This window comes from Thermobia domestica, chromosome 10 (assembly GCF_964235325.1).
Source record: "Thermobia domestica chromosome 10, izTheDome1.hap1.1, whole genome shotgun sequence".
Classification (NCBI taxonomy): domain Eukaryota; kingdom Metazoa; phylum Arthropoda; class Insecta; order Zygentoma; family Lepismatidae; genus Thermobia; species Thermobia domestica.
Window position 1 is genome coordinate 135779857 of NC_137463.1, and position 18274 is coordinate 135798130.

The 18274-nt window shown below is 40.4% G+C and overlaps 1 protein-coding gene across 1 annotated transcript in view; it reads right to left on the bottom strand.

The window, feature by feature from the left end:
• Positions 1-18274, bottom strand: part of LOC145662726 (chitin deacetylase 8-like) — a 142147-nt gene that overhangs the window by 108250 nt on the left and 15623 nt on the right. The window lies entirely within an intron of this gene.

Here is an 18274-nt window from a genome sequence, read left to right on the forward strand (position 1 = left end):
TGAAAAACAAGTGCTAAGATGGTAGAATGTGAGGTAAATGTTTGTGAATCATGTAAATGGCAAAGGTATCTCTTCCTGCTGCGTCCAGATTCGATGTTTGAATATATATCGTTGTTAGGATGTTGAGTGGCGAGTGTAGAAATCTGTACGGTGCATCGGTAAGGGCATCAACTCGTATCGAGATATAAGGGATGAGAAGTAGTGATGCGAGACTGTATATATCGTGCCCTAAGAATCGAGAGATGATCAATGATGTTGGGAAAATCAATGTGTTCATACGTGAGGTAGTTTGGATATGGTAATTTAATACGATATGCAAGGCGAATAACATGGCGTTCCAGAATTGCATGCTTTTCGTATAGCGTAGGTGAGGCATGGCACCAGGCAATGTTACCAAATGTTAATATAGGCCGTAAAAATGCTTTATAGGTATTGAGTAGTAACTTTGCATTTAGCCCCCAAGTTGTGCCAGTGAGACGACGGAGGAGATTTAATCTGCGCTTTGCTTGCAACGCAAGTTTTTGGAAGTGAGGTTTCCAAGAAAGTTTCGAATCAAAGACCACTCGTAAGTATGTTGCAGAAACTGCTGGTCTAAGGAAATGACCATCTACTGACACACGAAGATTTCCAGGATTTCTGTGTACTTTACTGCGTCGTTTTGAAGGAAGGAAAGCAAAGGCTTGTGTTTTCGCAGTGTTAACAGTTAATTTCCATTTACTGCACCAAGTAAGAAAGTTGTTTAAGGTTATTTGTAGGTTTCTGCTGACCTGAAGAATTGTTTTCCCAAGTGATAAAAAGGCAGTATCGTCTGCGTATTGAAAGATGTACACATTAGGCGGTGGGCACGGAATGTCGGAAGCGTATAATATATACAATAATGGACTAAGGGCGGAACCTTGTGGTACACCTGTATGTGGGAAAATGGGCCTTGATAGTACATTTCCTATTGAAACATATGCGATGCAGTTACTTATAAAGGAGTATATGAGTCGAAGGTAACAAGTGGGCAAGCGGAGTGACTGTAGTTTACGTAGTAAGCCATAATGCCATACTTTATCGAATGCTTTTTCTAAGTCCATGAGGACTAAACAGGATGGAAGTCCCTTATTGTACTGATTTGTGATGACTGTAGTTAAACGAAGCAGTTGATCACTGATAGAGAAGTTAGGTCGAAAACCTGCTTGATGTATTGGTAATAGATCATATGTCTTAAGAAGTGCATGAAGTCTATTTACTAGAATCTTTTTGAACAGTTTACTAAATACGGAAGTCAACTGAATCGGCCGATATGAACTGACATCATGTATGGGCTTATTTGGTTTATGGAACATACATACTTTGGAAACCTTCCACTGTAACGGGTAATAACCAGTTGAGAGGATGAAATTATAAACGGAAATTAACAAAGTGATAAAAGAGACCGGTGATTATTTTATCATCCTATAGGAAATTCCGTCCATGCCTGGTGCTGTGTTTCGTTTTCTACTAAGAGCTGAATGAAATTTAGTCGGTGTAATAGGCCTTGTAAGAGGATGGTTGTGATCAATGTGATGTGATGTAGAAGGTTGTAGAGAACAGATGGTGGGGAGATCAATCCGCTCATCACGGCAAGGCGATTTTGATGGAGTAAAGACTGTCTGTAATTGGTCAGCGAAAGCATTTGCCTTGTCGATATCAGGGTGAAGTGGCACACCATTAAGTTGAAGCGGATACGTATTTATTGTACTTTTACCCGTTAGTTGGTGAAATTTCTTCCAGTATCGGGTTGGATGTACTTCGTCTCGCAGTTTGTTGCAAGTACTAATCCAGTGCTTCCGTTTGTATGCAATAAGGTAGTTCCTAACTGCTCTTTACCATTGCCTGTGGTAAAAGAGCTCTTCCACATTACCAGTTCGGTGATATTCTCTAATGTGTTGACGTGAGCGCTTTACAAGTTCAAGATATTGAGGTGGCAATTTTGGTTTGTACGCGCATATTTTGTCTTCAGAAATACTTACACGTGCGTTTGTTGTTAAGGTGCCAGTAAGATTAATGAGAGTATTATATAATTCATGTTCGCTACTCGGTGCAGCAATATCCGTAATATCTCTGTCAATATTCTGCCTATATGTGCTCCAGTTTGCTCGATCATATCGCTTGACACTACGGTATTCGGTTTTAGACTGTGGGCAACGGCCCCTAGTCAACGATAGCTTAATTGGTGCATGATCGCTGCCTATAGTGTCAAGAATTTGTATAGTGCAGTCACTGACTAGATTAAGAGACGTTATCACTACATCGGGTGTTGTTTGACTAATTGGTCGTGAATGACTAGGGAAACGATGTACAATCCGCTTCAAAAAACCAGCAACATGAGGATGGAAGTTTATTGTAAAACTACGCCTAACAGCACAGGGAATGAACATAACATCTAAGTGGAACGAATCACGCCAGGATAAACCTCGGCCTCCTCCCGTGCACACTTATTTTGGAGCAAAAGACTTCGTCATTTCACAATAAACTTATATGCTCATGTTGCAGGTTTTTTGCCGCGGATTGTACATGTAAATTCAAATTTTGAGTTACATAGTCAAAGAAGTGTTGTTTCTCTCGGTCGCCTCGACTATGAATGTTCATATCGGTCATGATTATGACATTTCGGAAATTATGTGCTATGTAATGAAGAAAATCAAATGGGATGGGGTGTCGCGGCCGTATATAGATTGTAGCGATATTGATAACAAGTGATGGGTAATAAATTGACAAAAGAAGATGCTCCGGATGATTGATGAAAATCTGTGGATGCTATTGACGAAACGATACCTTAGGGGAAAACCCAACTGCGATCCCAACCTGTGATCTTGCACCATACCCTGAATAGTCATGGCGATATATTTGATAACGTGGTAGACGTACTGTGGTGGTAGGTTTGAGTGCAGTTTCATTTAATGCAAATAGATGAATATGTTCCTCTAGCACTAGCTGTTCCAATAGAAGTTTATGTTGTAGAAATGATCGAATATTAAGAAATAAAATATTCATAATTGCCATAATGAGAAATACGAGTGCCATGGTTTTATACGGTTGTTTCAAGTGGCGCGATTTTAAAATGGGCATGTTGTCTGGAGTAGGTAGCATGGAGATTGATATTGAAGAGAGATTTAGCTGTGTCACTAATAGTGCGAAGGATATGATCACGTTGAAAAGGCAATATGTTTTGAAGCACAATAGTCAAACAGCGGAGAAGATCCTCAACACTGACAGGGTGAAAGATTGGTTGCGCTGGTGGCGTTGGCTTATCAGAACTTCGAAGGGTGCTGTAAACTCTGGACGAGTAGGTTCTGCCTGAGGTTTTGCCTTGTAGCGATAGCTGTAAGTGGGGTGTGAGTCTCCGCACGTGGCACATTTTGCAGGTTGCTGTTGGTTTTTACACAATCTAGTGTTATGTTGTTCACCGCAATAGCCACATTTAGGTTGATTAGGGCAGGAGTTTGTAAAATGAGAATTATAAACTTGACATTTCTCACATCTGATAGGCACTAGTCCAGGAGTCTTTGACGGTTCTACCTTATGGATCTTTTTGTAAATGGGTGCACTGTAGGCTAATAAGTGATCAATAGCTTGTTGGTTTTGGGATAATACTCCAACCATATAAGTAGGTCCTGAATTATTCTTGATACGAATGCATTTGTCAACATTGATGCCCTCTTGAATAAGTTCTTCGCGAACTTCTTCATCTGTGAATTCAGGTAGAACGCCACGAATGACCACAGACAGCATTGGTATCTTCTTCGGAGGTGGAGGTTGTTTGATCCTAGAATCCGTTTTCTTAGCTAGTTTGGCATTTTTCCCAAACATTTCATAGGATGCCTTGTTTCTCAAGTAGGTTCCAAAGTTCGGGTCTTTTGACTTTATGATATAGGCATTTCTAGTGTGAACTATTTGTCCAACATTAGCACGTGGGACGTATTTAATGATCTGCAGAAAGATCATCTTTGGATGTGTATATTTAGCGTGAAAATCGGTAAGTAGAAAGTTATAAACCGGATCTGGAGTTCTGCCGAGAAAAGCTGATGATTCTGAACATGGTGGTCCCGTGTCCATGGTCTTGTCGACATGAATTGGTTGAATGTTAGCAGGATGTGGTCCACAGGCGGAATCATTTTGCAGACTGGGTAGAATCACTAGATGGATGTCTATCCCTAGATGAACACGCTACTGGTTGACAACCCCATGAGAAATGTCTAGTGCGATTGGAAGGTCCAACGGATGCAGCTTGAGCAAGCGATGAGCTTGTGTTTGTAGGAACAGAGGCTGGTAATCCTATGTGTCTACCAAGAATCGATTGCCCATTAGTGATGCCAGAGTCCGCCATCGTAAGAAGGTAACCTACGACCGAAGCCCAAATGAAGATGAATGTGAAAGAAAAGATAATGAAATGAAGTTCAAAAAGCAAGTTTGCCCTCCGAAAGTGAAAACTTCCGTCAGTCCTCCAAGTGCTGTATACGTGCTTTGCTCACAAATGCGTATTGCAACACTTGGTCTTAGCTAGCACATTAACTGACACAAGAGAGGTTAGACTCCTTAATTCGATGATCTGATGATGCAAAACTACCTTTTTTTACGTTTACCCGCTTAAAGGGTTGCGCCCTTTCTTCGGGAAGAGGTCGAATGGTACAGGAGCATCAATTGTATCATGAGAGGGTATATGTGTTGTTTAGTCATCTTTATTTAACATTTTATTCAGTTTACTCAGGGATGGGCATCAATTAAGTGAGGGCAATTTTCTAGTGCCATGGATGCTAAGGAAGATCGTCTGGCTGACATATAAGTCGTAGTCGTTCCTTAACTTCGGTGCCTGAAATGAAGAGAAAATACCAAAATACAGTTGCGGCGATTCAGGTTTATCAGCAGGTATAAAACATACGGTGCAATCACAGAAATAGACGGCAGTCAAGACAGGAGGAATAGTAGATGTCATGAGGGTGAAGTGCTATGACGCCACAACACATGGGTATTGTTAGTAAGACGAATGCTGTTAGCTTCTGTTCCTGGGGCGACTCAGGAACTAATGAAGACAAAGGCAGCCCTGTTAGTGGATGATTTACTGTGCATGAGATGGATAGATGAGCGGTGAAACTGTGCCAGGATGATAAATGTCGAAAACTTCCGGATCGACGTTCTCGGGGCCGATGTGCAAATGGTACAGGGTCATCAGATGTTGTAAAGGTGTCGGATAATAAACAACAGGGGTATCAAAGTCTCTGTCATAGCGGAGAATGTTCAGGAATGCTGGATGAGCAGTTTCAATGCGTTTCTTAAGGTATTTTAAGCGGAGAGCCTCAAGATGGGATAAGAGCGGTGAAAAATAGATACGGTCGTAGAGTAGATGGGTTGGGTAGGGGAGCTGGACACGAAAGGCTAAACGAAATGCATGGCGTTCGAGTATTGCTGGTTTTCGATAGTACTTAGGAGGAGCTGGCAACCATGCTGTGTGACCATAAGTTAAGACCGGGCGCATGAAAACTTTGTAAGTGTTTAGGAGGAGATTTGAATGTAGACCCCACGTGGTACCAACTAGTCGTTTCAGTAAGTTAAGTCTGTTTTTGGCTTTCTCGATGACAGTGAGAAGGTGTGGTGTCCAAGTAAGCTTGGAACCGAACACAATGCCGAGGTAGTTAAGAGTGTTATGGATGGTGACTAGTGAGTTATCAACATGAAGTCGTAATAAATTAGGATTTCGGTGTACTCGAAATCGACGACCAGATGGTAAGAAGACGATAGCTTCCGTTTTAGTAGCATTGATTGCCAAGCGCCAAACGTTGCACCAGTCAACAAAAGTGTCAATTGCCTGTTGAAGGCGTTCTTGAATACCAGTAATTGTCCGTCCGACAGCGAGAAATGCAGTATCGTCAGCGAATTGGAAAAGTTGTATACCTGGAGTGGTTGGTAAGTCGGAGACATATAACAAATACAACAGGGGAGAGAGAGAAGATCCTTGAGGAACGCCAGAATTAAGGAATATTGGAAACGACAGAGCATCATTGATCGATATATAAGCAAATCGGGCTGTGAGAAAGGAGTGTATAGTTCGAATGTAAGAGAGAGAAAGTTGGAAAGAGTATAAAAACTTGTATATAAGACCCTGGTGCCAAACTTATCGAATGCCTTTTCAAGATCGAATGAACCAGACATGATGGATGACCCTGGTTGAATTGATTGTATATAGAGGTGCTGAGACGTAACAGGGGATCCAAAATGCTGAAATTGGGGCGAAATCCAGCTTGATGCAATGGTAGAAGAGCGTTAGTCTGTAAGTGATCGTGGAGACGACGCACTAATATACGTTCAAATATTTTACTGAACGTGGACGTCAGTTGTATAGGTCGGTAAGAGGTAACGTCAGATGGTGGTTTATTAGGTTTAGGAAAGAGTAATACCTTTGAGTACTTCCAAGTGATGGGGAAAAACCAGTACGGAGTATAAATGTATAAATAAAGCTGAGGATGGTGAAGACAACAGGAGGAGCGTTTTTAATGAGAGTATAGGTAAGCCCATCAAAGCCTGGTGCTGCATTTCGTTTCTTAAGGAGAGTAGACTGGATGTCTGGCGGTTGGATGGGTACTGTGAGTGCATTATTTAGTTCCAGAGCGTGACTATGATGTGGTTGCAAAGGTGTTAAGCTAGGATCAGATAACCGATCGATTTCTGTAAGTAAACGTTGTGGAGTATGCCAGCCAGGTAAGGGAGTAAAGATATATTGGAAGTGTGCGGCAAAGGTATTGGCCTTGTCCTGATCAGAAGAGACTGCTTGTTGGTTTACAACTAGTGGGTATGGTGTTCTTTGGAATTTGCCAACGAGTTGATTGAAGTGTCGCCAATATTTTTAGGATGGGATGTTTCGTTGAGTTTATTACAAGTTCTGGTCCAGTGAAGGCGTTTGTATGCGATTATGTAGTTATGAGTGATCCGAAGATGTCTATGGATGCGAAGTGCTTCTAAATTACGGCTGCGGGTGTATTCTCTGTAGGCACGTCGAGCTGCAGTTATGAGAGAAAGGTATCGTGGAGGAAGTTTCGGTTTGTGCGGGGAAATATATGCCGTTGGAATGTGTTGATCAGCAGCCGTATGTAAGGTCTGAGTGAGATGCTAAACGGCAGTGTCTAGGTCATTTTGGGATGTTAGCTCTAAAGTATCAGAAAGTGCTGAGGTGATGGTCGCTTGGTATGCTGGCCAGTTGGCCTGATGATACACATACACTTTTCTCTTCGGTATGGTATGGTGTGGAGAAGTGTTGATAGCAAGAGACAGCTTGATAGGAATGTGATCGCTCCCCAAAGAATCCAAAACGTCAATATTGATGTGAGAGTTGAGTGTTGTAGAGGATATAACGATATCAGGTGTGGTATTGCTAGATGGGCGAGTTGGCCGAGGAAGTACATGGAAGTGGCCGGTCGTATTAGGCGTGAGGAAATTCAAAAATCGTTGATGTGAAAATTGATGTCTCCCATGATAATGAACTTACGATAGGTGTCAGAGAGGTATTGAAAAAACTGATATGGTACATCGTGTCTCGGCCTGACATAGATGGTTGCAAAAGCTATAGTATGATTCCTGAGATACAAGAGAACAACATTGTATTCGGGCAACTGAAAAGCAGGAGGGAGGATAATAGACCGATGGGGAATGCGAAATTGCAAGCCAATAGCTGTACCTCAATGGAGGCGAGCGCCGTTCGCTCCATCATGTCTGTGGAGAACGTATTTAGGAATATAGCAGGTTATATAGGGAGTCAGGAACGTTTCGTTGAGAGCAAAAGCGGTGATGCTTTCCTTCAAAAGAAGTTGTTGAAACAATACTTGATGCGTGAGAAGAGATCTTATGTTCAAAAATAAGAAATTGTAAGCCACAATGGAGTGGACCAGAAGTATGGAAATAGCACTGATATTACGAAACATGTTCAAACAGCCGTTTCAATGGGTTGAATTTGGAAATTAATCTTTGGATCCACTGTATGTGGCATGTAATGTGAGATTGTAAAGAAGTTTAGCAGAGTGAATGACTTGATTGAGGACGTGCTGGCACTCAAATGGCAGGATGTTCTGTAAAGTAAGAGTTATGAATCGTAAGAGGTCTTCTACGGTGACAGGATGTTTCAGCGAGTTTGCAGGTGGGGTGCTGTCATCAGAAGTTTTGATGGGTGCTACTAATTCTGGCTTATCAGGTGCAGGTGTGGGCTTGGCACGGCAGCGATAACTGTATGTAGGGTGTTTTTCAGGGCAAGTAGTGCATTGAGGAGGTGCGCTTGAATTAGGACAATTTCGGGTCAGATGATTGCCACTACAGTACCCGCATTTGACAGTGTTTGTACAATTATGGGTGTAATGATCGTTGTAAGTTTGGCATTTCTCGCATCGTATTGGGAGAGGTGGAGGCGTGCGAAAAGGTTCTACCTTGTAGCGGCGGCGATATATGTAAGCACTGTTAGCCAAAAGATGATCAATTATTTGCTGCTGGTCGGTCAAAACACGCACAAGGTAGGTAGGGCCACTGTTGTTACGAATTCTAATACATTTTTTTGATTTCCAGGCCCTCGTATCGCAGCTCATCAAAGATCTCATCGTCAGTGAGTTCGGGTTCAATGCCCCGGATAACTACTGATAGAAGTGGTGGACGACGAGGTGGCGGAGGCGTTTTCCGTTGGCTCGGATTGAGAGGTGTCAACACAGCCTGTGGCCCAAAAATTTCATAGGTAGCTTTGTTTCTAACATGAATATGGAAGTTAGGGTTAGGAAATTTCAATATGATTCCATCCCTAGTAGGAATGATTTGGTGGACATCAGCGCGCGGAACATATTTGATTTGCATGGAGATTGCGCGGGCAGTCCGGTACTTGGTATCGAAGTTCTTTAGTGATCTTCGTACCAGCAGAGTGACCTGGTTTCGTGACTGTACCCTTCGCTCCCGTCGGGGAGGGGGGCATGATGATGATTTAACCTAGTAGAGTATGCGACACAGATGAAAGTGTTTCGAGGCAATAGTATGAAGGAAGTGCAGGAGGAAGCCCACTGTGGCTCTCACTTGAGGAAGCAATACGTCCTCGCAGAGATGTCGGTCAGTGCAAGCACTGGCCCTCCACAACAATAGATGAAGAAACGATTAGATGATGATGGCCACGGGCTCCCACTTGAGTCAGCAATACGGACTCCAAGGGGATGTCGATTGTCTGTAGCAGAACAACCCTCCCTAAATGAACAAAAAGACAATTAGATGCTCGCAGAGCGTTAGTAATCGGTCTCAGGTCTATGGATCAATGATCGATCCTGAATTCTGAGTTGTAAAAAAAAGCTACCTCTTTTTAATTTTTTTACTGTTCACCCGTCAAGGGGTACACCCTTTCTTGGGAAAGAGAGGAGGGCTAAATTTACGGAAGAAGGGAAAGCTATGTATGGTCTATGGGTAGTTTGGGATCAAAGGGGTATTATTTATTAAACTTTATTAAGCATCAATTGTGTCTAGTAATTTCTACATAGGCGATTTCTCTGCATTTCAGGATTTTTTAAAAATCTTTATTAAGCATCAATTGGTCTGCATCAATTCCAAGGTGTAGATAGATCTGCATTCCAGGATCATCGCTTGCTGAAATAAATATTGACATATACATACATACATATAAAAAGAAGCGAAAGTGACGAAGATGATACAGATGAAATAAATGAAACGATAACAAAAAAATAAATAAATTATAGTAGTTAAGTGTAGGCAATAGGCATGTATCGGGTTTATATGAAATGAAGTGCAGTAGACGAGACAACACTTAGAAGCTGTTAAAGTAACAAATGAGGGTTATCTTCTGTCTCGGGGCAACTCGAGACCAATGAGTGACAAGTGGAGGCCCTGGTTAGTAAAGAAGGATATCAGAAGTGCAAAGATGGATAAACGTAGTGAGAATAATGATGTGGATGATATATGTCATATTGTAGTTTCTGAGGGTCATTGGCAGGGAGAGTCTGAGAGTACAAGGTCAGAAGATGTTGAAGAGGAGTATATATATATATATATTTTGGAGGAACGTCATGAGCCATGTCAAGATGGATAGTATCAAAAAATACATGATTATCGGAGCTCATGCGCTTGGTGATGTAGTTAGTGCGTAGAGACTCTATATGGTGTAGAATAGGAGGAAAGGTGACACGGTGGTAGAGTGGAGCCGTAGAGAAAGACAGGCGAATACGAAATGCAAGGCGGATAGCGTGCCTTTCGATAATCTGGAGGCGTTCATAGAAGGAGGCTAGTGCTGATATCCACGCAGTGTGTCCATGAGTTAGAAGAGGGCGTAAGAATACTTTGTATGTGGTAAGAATGGTATGAGAGTGCAATCCCCAAGATGTGCCCACTAATTTTCGAATAAGGTTGAGTCTGCGTGTACTTTGTAATTGAAGTTTCCGCTCGTGTGGTTTCCATTGAAGTTTGCGGTCATAGACTACTCCTAGATAAGTAACCTGCTTCGAGGAAGGTATGGTAGTACCATCAATGGTAAGGTCGAGACGATTGGGGTTTCGTCTAATACGTGAGCGTCTTTGTGGAGACTGAAAGACTATTGCTTGCGTTTTGTCAGAATTGACAGTCATTTTCCAATGAGCGCACCAATCAAGAAATGAATTTATAGCAGGCTGTAAAGTTCGATTGATATGCTGTACAGTAGTGCCCAAGCATAGAAACGCTGTGTCATCAGCAAACTGAAAGACTTTTACGTTTGGTGGCAAAGGAGGCATATCTGCTATGTACAGAAGGAATAACAGAGGTGATAGAACAGAGCCCTGAGGTACACCAGAGTGTAGAAAGATTGGATATGATAGAGCGCTATTGATAGTAATGTAGGCAAGCCTAGAGGTAAGAAATGAGAGGATGAGCCGTATATAGCACATTGGAAGGCGAAAACGGTGAAGTTTATACAGAAGCCCCATATGCCATACCTTATCGAAGGCTTTTTCTAAGTCAAAGAGTAAGAGACATGAGGGCCGAGATGAATTGTAATGATTGCTAATAGTAGTGGTAAGCCGAAGAAGTTGATCTGAGAGGCTGATGGCAGGTCTGAAGCCGGCTTGGTGAACTGGCAATAGGCTATAGGTAGTGAGATGGGTATGAAGGCGGTTAACAAGAATTTTTTCGAAGATCTTACTAAAGCACGAAGTAAGTTGAATACGACGATAGGACGAGAGAGCCTGAGGGGGTTTATTGGGCTTAGAAAATAAGAGTATTTTAGAGACTTTCCATTGAGGAGGGTAAAAGCCGGTACGAAGAATGAAATTATAAACGGAAGCAAGGAAAGTATTGAAGGAAGGAGGTGTAGCTTTGATGAGGCGATATGTGACTTTGTCGAAACCAGGTGCAGTATTTCGTTTAGAGTGGAGTACAGTGTCAATGTCGGAAGAAATGATTGACTGAGTGAGAGGTTGTGCAGGATCAATGGTATGATTGCAATGAGGGCGTAGTTGCGGTCGGGTAGGATCTGTTAGGCGTTCGATATGTCGGTAAAGCTGAGTGGCAAAATGATGAGGAGGAGGCGTAAATATATCCTGAAAATAGTTAGCGAAGGCGTATGCCTTCTCGACATCTGTTTGAAGGGTATGACCATGTTCGACAATGTTGTAAGTAGTGCGAGCCTTAGTGCCAGTAAGTTGATGGAATTTCTGCCAATAAAGGGAAGGTTTAGATGTTTCTGCAAGTCTATTGCACGTATGGGCCCAGCGTCGACGTTTATAGGCTGCTAGATAGTTTCGTACCATTCTGTTCCACCGACGATGCTGACGCAGAGCTTCAGGATTTTGAGTGTGTAAGTAGTCTCGAAACGCCTGTCGAAATGCAGTAATAATGGAATGATATTGAGGTGGCACTGGAGGTTTATGAGGGTATATGCTTTTTAGGGGGATATTGGCCTCTGCTGCGTGTGTAATGATATTTGAAAGAGTATCGACGACGTGGAGAAGGTCAACGTCCGTGTTGGGAGGAGAAACTCCTCTTAGGGCGTGCTCGATATCGGATTGGTACGATTGCCAATTAGCTCTCTCATAATCATAATAGTGAATGGGCTCTCGAGAAATATTTGGTAGTGCCGCACAAGGAACATCGAGAAGAATCGGTGCATGGTCGCTACCAAAAGGAGGCAGAATTCGTATGTTGGATACAGTAAGACTAGAAGATGCCATGACGATATCTGGTGATGTCTGACTAATTGGGCGTGTTGCAGAAGGAAGATCAAAAAAAAAAAAAAAAAACTCTTGTACGCTGTACATATAAAAGGTATCTGAAAACTAACAGTGAGAATTTGTATGGGTGATACTCTTTCGTATAAGCAAAGACGTAGAAGGCTTTTAGTATTTGTACCGTAAAGCAAAGTACAATGTTTTGTGTTTTCTGTAAACATCACAAAATTATTGTTAGGAGTGTGTGAATATTTGATGACAGTTACATAATTAGTTGTGCTACCATCTAGTATGATTATTTGTACTAGAAACATGTCGCATGTTTTATTGAGTTAAATCTCAGAAAATGTATAAACCTCCGTAAATAAATTTTCCTTCACATTTCTCTATTAATTTATGTGTAATCCATATTTTAATAACTGTTTTCCCATTCCTTCGGATGTATTCATAATTGTTAAAACATTTCGTTCTTAAAATTGCAAATGGCGACGTTGCTATTTGTGCTTCTAGTAATGCAGTGTTACCAGTAAACAAGTTCTGGAGGGTTAATTTTACCTTCTGTGAAAATTGGTTAGTAACAACAGAGTCTTTTAAATTAAATTAACCTTCTTGAATTGGTTACCTTCTTCTAACCTACTTTATACGTTAATAAGAACCAAACACTGTATTGTTTCTACGCATTTTTCAGTAACTTTTTCGATTGATTACCGGTGACCTCGTAAAATTAACCTTTTTTGTCTCAGAAGGATTGTTGCAAATCATTAACCGGTTCTAGCAGCCAAATTGTCCATTAACCTCTACTAGGTTACCGCTTATTTTTCTCAGTGTAGGTTCGACAAACTAATAACACAAGTAACATTTAATGTATCATAAAATGTTTAAAATTACACTCAAAATTCTATTTTCCTTATACGCTGGTGCAGAAAACGTCACTTCCGCTTCCTTTTTAGCTAGCTGGTTACAAACAAACCAGCTTTGAGCGGGTTATATAAAGAAGTTTACATGGTACTCGCCTCTGAAAATGATTTGTTCCGCTTTCGGATGTAATCATAACAGTTTAAGAGTAATTGACTAAAGAATGATTAAGAAATCAAATCAAATTAGAAATATTGTACTACCTAATATATTAAAGAGTAACAATAAGAAAACCACGCTATACAACAAACGATATAACGATTAATTATTTATTGGGCGAACAATCTTTTTGAGGGACACTTTCTCTGCACATTTTGCCAGGAAGAAATTAAAATACACATATTTTTACCAAAAGCACCCTTGCTTTGTCTTTTTTCTTTGTTTGTATGTTTGTGACATTTTGGGCTAATTTCGCTAACTATTTAATATATATTAATACTCAGAACACTGTAATATCTTTTCTTAGTAAACTGATAACTGAGTTTGATTCCCGGCGGGAGCTCATGTGGTTCGGATTCCACGTTAATCAGTAGGTCCACGTCTCATATAGCCTCGCTGCTGAAAGGGACGTTAAACTAAAATCAACTCAACTCAACTGATAACTGAATCACATGTTTAGGGACACTATAATCTTCAAACAATGCCTACCTCAGCATGGAGTGTGATACTCGCCTGCTTCCGCTCTCTCCGAACCACAACATCGCAAGTTCGATCACAATTTTACCCTTGTGGTAACATATAAATTATGTGTAAAAATTTGAAACGCTTGATACAATTGGCATTAGCAGGCAATTGATGATTTTAAAACTGGTAAATCGTTTACACATATATGTAAGACAACCGCATTTAATTAAGCACAACTAACCTAACTGTACCTTACTGCATATGAATGTTGGTAACAGTCGTTCTTTCAGAAAAAAAAAGTTCCGGAAGGGCTCTATTACTATTCTGAGGGTCCCTGCTGGTACTATTCTATTTATTATTATATTATAGACGTATTATTTTGGTATCCTCCGTGGGGGCACTCTCAGAGCTCTGGGAGGGGGGTGCAGTGCCACCCAAAAACATATCTGAACACACATGAAAGAAACACTGGTTGGTAAGACTATAGTAAAGTTTAAACCGGACTTGTTAATTTGTCTCTTTTCGTTTGACCTAAACTATAATTGCTCCATCCTGTCGATCTACGTTAAGTGCGCATGAAAAATACAGGATCATTTTTTGAAAATTTACGTCTAAAAATATGCTAATCTACGGAAATAGTTATGTGGAAGAAAATTATTTACATAGAGGGAGAACATAAAAGCAGCGTTTAAAAAGGGTCATTATTATTAAGAAATTCAAATACAAATCCACCGGAAGGTTCTAGAACACAAGTCCCCCCATATAGGTTAGTGGTTAGGTTGTTTCCTTTCTGTACCAAAGTTTAATATTTAATTCAAACAGTATTGCCGAGCAGGCGTTAGCGAGTGAAGGCGGGTTAGATCCCCGAAGGGCACATTGTTTTCTGTCTTTATTACTGACAAATGGGAACGGGGGCCTGTGGTCTAGAACCTTGTCCAAATCCACTTGTGGTGATTACTACTCCAGGTTGGTGTATGGTTTTCGTACCTGTCTTTCTTTCTTTGCACACATATCAAACTGCACTGATCTGCCTGCTCTCTACAGGTGCATCCTTACGGGCGCTCGAGCTTCAAGCGAGCTCGAATTATCATAAATGCCGGCATGTTACAAATCTGTACGCCGTTTGTGGCAGACGCAAAGAAAATAATAATTCAGATAAGATTAGGACATTATATAAAATAGTTAGAGTGTTATATCTTTTAAATAATTATTTCTGATGACGCATTTCAACTTTACCAGCGCCAAGCAAGGAATGAACACCTGCTAACAAAAGAATGAAGAATAAATTAGGAAACTATTTCCACGAAGAGATGTTAAGTTTCTGAGATCAAGTATTCGTAATTGTATATTATAAAATACATTGGTTATTCTAGCTCTGTACCCTTTCGCTCCGAAATCTGATCTCCATTTATTTAAAAATCAACTTTATTCCATATTAAACATTTTCACTGAAGCTAAACAAACAATATGACAAAAGAATATAGCATTCAATTTTCAGTAATTTTAATTAAACTCAATCCAAAATTATAACCTTTTCAGGACGAACGGCTCAACCCTTGAGCCAGCAATTCAAACCTCTCTAGCTCAGCTCCTAATTAACCTAGAGATATGATTTTGGTATGTATCTCTTCAGAAAGGATGGAACTTTCTAATCCTGTGTATATCATTGATGTAATGGGTCCCTCCGTGAAGGGGGAGGGGGGCAAAGTTGAGTGTTTATAGTGTTCCCTCTCTCCCTTCAGAATTTGGGGGGAGGTACCCCCCCTGACGGAGCTACAAGGATAAAAAATGGCATCCATAGAGACAAATGAACATACTAACTAGCCATACCCAGTCCATGACTTTTGGGTTTGAGAGGGGTGAATAGGAGGGGTATTGAATTTACCCTTTTTCTTATTGTATATTTTCTTATAAAGACAAAAAAATATATTTCAAATTTGAGGAACTCTGGCAACATTGTTATTCATCGTACGCAAGAAAAAAAAATCTCACATTTACGACAGATATTTGGGACAATGATACACAAAAGTCAAACCATCGATTCAATACAAATGGAAAAAGAAATTCAGAACCCCACACCTACGTGATACATCCTGTATATTATTCAATATCCACTGTAATGTACTCTAACGTTGATAGCCCTAGCGACATTCGTAATTATCACAGACACACAAACCATACCTCGTTGAAAACCTTATAGATTAGCCATTCCAACAATGTAACTTTTGTGTGTCTCGGGCCAAACCAGTAAAAGAAGAAGAAGACGAAAGTCAAAATTTTGGGTGGAAAATCAGATTTTTCGAAATTTTTCGGACTATGGCAACTCTGTTATTTTTCGTGCGCAAGGAAAAAAAATCTCACATTTAGGCCAGACATTGGGAACAACGATATAAAAAAATGAATGGTGTATGTGCAATAGGAGTGAAGAAAAAAATTCGGAACCTCGAACCTACGTGAATCATCCTCTATTTTTTTCGATAGATTGTGGTATACGCTAATATCGGCAGGCTTGGCCACGCTCCTAATTGTCACAAGCATATCAGCTATACCTCGTTGGAAAGCTTATGGAACAAACATTTGAACAAGGTAACTTTTGTGTGTCTCGGGCCAAACCAGTAAAAGAAGACGACGACGAAAGTCAAAATTTTGGGTGGAAAATCAAATTTTTCGAAATTTATCGGACTTTGGCAACGCTATTATTTGTCGTACGCAAGGAAAAAAAAATCTCACATTTACGCCAGACATTGGGAACAATGATATAAAAAAATGAATGGTGTAGGTGCAATAGGAGTGAATAAAAAAATTCGGAACCTCGAACATACGTGAATCATCCTGTATTTTTTCGATAGATTGTGGTATACGCTAATATCGGCAGGCTTGGCCACGCTTCTAATTGTCACAAGCATATCAGCTATACCTCGTTGGAAAGCTTATGGAATAAACATTTGAACAAGGTAACTTTTGTGTGTCTCGGGCCAAACCAGTAAAAGAAGAAGAAGACGAAAGTCAAAATTTTGGGGGGAAATTAAAATTTTTCGAAATTTGTCGGACTATGGCAACACTGTTATTTGTCGTACGCAAGGAAAATAATTCTCACATTTGCGCCAGACATTGGAAACAACGATGTAGAAAAATGAAAGGTTTAGGTGGAATAGGAGTGAAGAAAAAAATTCGGAACGCCGACCCTACGTGAATCATCCTGTATGTTTTCGAGAGATTGTGGTATAAGCTAAAATTGGCAGACTTGGCCACGCTTCTAATTGTCAAAAACATATCAGCTATATCTCGTTGGAAAGCTTATAGAACAGACATTCCAACAAGATAACTTATTGAACAGACATACACACACACACAGAGAGAGAGAGAGAGAGAGAGATATCGAAAGGAAAACAGTTATCACCTCAGAACGCACCGTTCTATTTTTAGCCTGGTCAGAGTCAGCTGTAGCTATCAGTTGAATCTAAGGGTCGTAAATATGCATTTCTTTCAACTCCCTCCTTTGACAAGTTATTTAGTTTTAGAAAAAAAATCTTCCTGACGAAGCAAAAGGAAAGAAAAGCAATGATCTTGCGACGAACAATATCTTGCGTTTATTCTCTGCCGTTAGTAAGAGTGCATTCCTACTGCACTTACACGGTTTATTTTTTGCACAATTGTTCACAATAACGGGGGTAAATGTGAGAATTATTTTTCTTGCATACGACAAACAACAGTGTTGCCATAGTTCGACAAATTTCGAAAAACTTGATTTTCCACCCAAAATTTTCATTTTTGTCTTCTTTTTCCTTTACTAGTTTGGCCCGACAGACACGAAAGTTATCTTGTTGGAATGTTTGTTCCATAAGCTTTCCAACGAGGTACAGCTGATATGTTTGTGACAATTAGGAGCGTTGCCAAGCCTGCCGATATTAGCGTATACCACAATCTATCGAAAAAAAATACAGGATGATCCACGCAGATTCGGTGCTCCAAATTTTTTCCTCCATTTCTATTGCACCTACACCATTCATTTTTTTATACCATTGTCCCCAATGTCTGGCGTAAATGTGAGTTTTTTTTTCTTGCGTACGAGAAATAACAGCGTTGCCATAGTACGACAAATTTTAAAAAAATGGATTTTCCAACCAAAATTTTGATTTTGTCTTCTTCTTCTTTTACTAATTTAGCCCAAGAGACACGAAACTTGCCTTGTTGGAATGTGTGTGTTATACAGATTCTAATGAGGTATAGCTGATATGTTTGTGACAATTAAGAGCGTGGCCAAGCCTGCCAATGTTAGCGTATACCACAATCTCTCGAACAAAATACAGGATGATTCACGTAGGTTCGGGGTTCCGAATTTTTTCCTCCATTCCTATTGTACCTAAACCCTTCATTTTTTAATATCATTGTTCCGAATGTCTGGCGTAAATGTAAGAATTTTTTTCCTTGCGTACGACAGATACCAGTGTTGCCATAGTCGGACAAATTCGGAAAAAATAGATTTTTTCGCAAAAATTATGATTTTCGTCTTCTTCTTCTTTTACTAGTTTGGTCCGAGAGACACGAAA